At 34.5% G+C, this 3,621-nt stretch overlaps 1 pseudogene; it reads left to right on the top strand.

Annotated features, from left to right (window-relative positions):
• LOC106471642 overlaps window positions 1-3,621 on the top strand; it is a 50,412-nt pseudogene that overhangs the window by 13,090 nt on the left and 33,701 nt on the right.

The following is a 3,621-nucleotide window of genomic DNA, read 5'->3' on the forward strand; positions in this document are numbered from 1 at the left end:
GGTCCAACCTCCAACCCCTTCATGACTTTCCTCATGTCATCCTGCATTACCGTGTCAAGTTTGGTGCTGATTGATCAAGAAATGGGGAAACGTATAAGGAACAGATATGAAATCATAGATTTACGACCTCGTATTTTTTTCACCGAACACACACTTTGTGTTATTTTCTTTTCACTATAAGCTCTTAATCTTCTCAGTTTGCTCAAAAACGTTAATAATGAAAAAAAGAAAAAGGCTTGGTATATTTTAGTTAGATTATGTAATTTAGAATATAAACTAAAGTTTTAACAAATCAGAATCCTGTTTCAAGATTGCAATTTTAAACCAACTGACTTAGGAAACGTAGTTTATACTTAGTGGCATAACTTCGAACATAATATTTTATATTCACTATTTCTACGTTTTTAATTTCATGTTTCAAAGTCTGGAAGTATTATTCCAAGGATATTGGACGAAATTTACACGAAACTTAAGCACTTGAAGAACTGGAGTAAAATCATCGTGTCAGTTTTCAATTGGTCGAATGTTTAAAGTCAGCTTTGAATTGGCCGAATGATTTTACTCGTAGGATTGAGTAGTTACGTGTAAAAATTTGTTTAATTTAATTTAATTATCTGGTTCTCAATCCCAGTTATTTTGAGGTTTATTTGGAACAATTTCTGGGATACATTATACAGAAGCATATCCTTCTAGCATCAATGACAGTGATTGTTAGAGGAGTACCATTGAACCTAATTTGGTCTTTATATTGTGCATCGTGTATTATTACATTCTATTGAGTGTCTTTTTTATATATATTAGGTCTCTTTGGCTCTCTCGCGGAGGTTACAGCAGGGGCCAGAAACACACTACTTATTGCTCAAACTGAGGCGTCTGCCGACTCAACTACAGGTTCAGCCGTTACAACAGAAGTGATAGAACAGACATACAGAGTAAGATACAAATATGAGTTGATCATAGAATTTCAAAGTCTTCGGGCTCAGAAAATTAGGATACAAACAATATAATTTCATTTATCCCAAAATAACTAAAGCTATTGATCAAGAATGGTTTATTCCCTTTTCTCTGTTGTTAATATGAATCCAGATTTCGGTACCAAGATAAACGTTATTCCCTGTTTTCTCTTATTAATATGAGCCCAGATTTCGGTATCAAGATAAACGTTATTCATATTTTCTCTTGCTAATATGAGCCCATATTTTGGTACCAAGATAAACGATATTCCATGTTTTCTCTTGCTAATATGAGTCCAGATTTCGGTACCAAGATAAACGTTATTCCTCTGGGATCATATTAACAAGAGAAAATAGGAATAACGTTTATCCTGGTACCAAAATCTGGGATCATATTAACAAGAGAAAATAGGAATAACGTTTAACTTGGTACCGAAATCTGGGCTCATATTAGCAAGAGAAAATAGGTAAGTTTGAAGGCTTACAACTCTAAAAACTGGGTTTTCATAACCCTGGTGGGAACATCACAGATAGCCCATTGTGTAGTTTTCTGCTTAATAGCAAACAAACAAACATACATATTGTATTTCTTATCCAAAGTTATGTTATCAATAAACTCTGTCTAGCGGATTTTTGGAACTGACACAATTTTCCACAAACAATATTTCCGTTTTTTTAGGCTTCCTAACGTTGCTTATTTCTGCCATACCTTGAAATCAACAACATCTAATGCGAAATTCTCTCCCAGGGTAGAATTAACGGGTGGGAGTTGAAAACCTCCATCGTCTCCTTGCATCATAGCGTTATCCATCTGTTCGATTGTTTGACGGGCCATGGTATAGTCAAACAACCTAGTCTTCACCGTTATAGGTTGACTTCCTGGAGCCTGAATCGATAGAACAGCGTCAGCCAAGGACGAGAAGAGTGCCAAAGCATTCTCCATTACTTGTTGATGCTACAAATGATTTAACAAAATTACTGCTTTAATTGTTTGTCGTGGTACCAAAAATTGGGCTCATATTAACAAGAGAAAATAGGAATAACGTTTATCCTGGTACCAAAATTATCCGTGAACACACCGTGTATTACTCTAACATCTATCCGTTAACACACCGTGTATTATTCTAACATCTATCCGTTAACACACTGTGTATTACTCTAACATTTATCCGTTAACACACCGTGTATTACTCTAACATCTATCCGTTAACACACTGTGTATTACTCTAACATCTATCCGTTAACACACCGTGTATTACTCTAACATCTATCCGTTAACACACCGTGTATTACTCTAAAATTCATCCATTAATACATCCTGTCTTACCCTAACATCCATCCGTTAAATGTTGTTCCTTTTTTCATTCAATGTTGAACAGATCCTGACATTCAACCTGTATCCCAGCTTATCCTATGTTCACTTTCGACGATCATCACAATTATACTTTAGTTTATTGTGTTATTGTCTCTTTCCTGACTTGACATTCAACGATCATCACAATTATACTTTAATTTATTGTGTTATTGTCTCTTTCCTGACTTGACATTCAACGATCATCACAATTATACTTTAGTTTATTGTGTTATTGTCTCTTTCCTGACTTGACATTCAACGATTATCACAATTATACTTTAGTTTATTGTATTATTGTCTCTTTCCTGACTTGACATTCAACGATCATCACAATTATACTTTAGTTTATTGTATTATTGTCTCTTTCCTGACTTGACATTCAACGATTATCACAATTATACTTTAGTTTATTGTGTTATTGTCTCTTTCCTGACTTGACATTCAACGATTATCACAATTTACATTCTAACCTATTTGTAACGTACCGTATTGGACCCTTCCCAGTATGTTAGAGTAATACACGGTGTGTTAATGGGTGAATTTCAAAGTAATACAGGATGTATTAATGGGTGAATTTTAGAGTAATGCAGGATGTATTAATGAATTAATTTTAGAGCAATACAGGATGTATTAACGGATAAATGTTAGAGGGTTAGCCGATGGTTATATTAGAAAACATGAACAGGGTTTGTCTATTGATAAGTGTCCATGGTAACGTTCATTAATAATTACCTGTAGAATAGCGTAGAATGACATGCTGTGGTGTCAACGACCGAGCATCAAGACAAAGCAGGATATATTAATGTATGAATTCAAGCAAAATAATAATAATACAAAAAACTTCAAATAGGTAACTGTAATTGAATTTCTTAACGTCGTATTACACAACGTTTCATCTGTAAACGGAACGTTTTCAAGTGTAATACGAAATGCGATGCTAGTAAGTCAATCTTCAGTTGCCAAGCTGAAGCTTCTTTATTTACAAAGTTCAAGGATTCATGATATTATCTAAAGAAGCAAAGTACTCTTTACTCAACCTGGAAGACCTCATTAGTACCTGATTCTGATGATCACACTTACATCTGTCCTCAGGGACAACAACAGCTAACAGTTGATGTGACATTAACAAGAAGTTTAAAAGTATCATACAGGGTCTAACTCTAATCCTAATCCCCATAACCGCATCCATTGAATTAACACAGAGTTACATAAGGATGCATACCTTCGGTCTTGACTCTGATTCTGATGATAACACTTACATCTGTCATCAGGGATAACAACAGCTAACAGTTGATGTGACATTAACAAGAAGTT

This window comes from Limulus polyphemus, unplaced genomic scaffold, assembly GCF_000517525.1.
Source record: "Limulus polyphemus unplaced genomic scaffold, Limulus_polyphemus-2.1.2 Scaffold4751, whole genome shotgun sequence".
Lineage (NCBI taxonomy): Eukaryota > Metazoa > Arthropoda > Merostomata > Xiphosura > Limulidae > Limulus > Limulus polyphemus.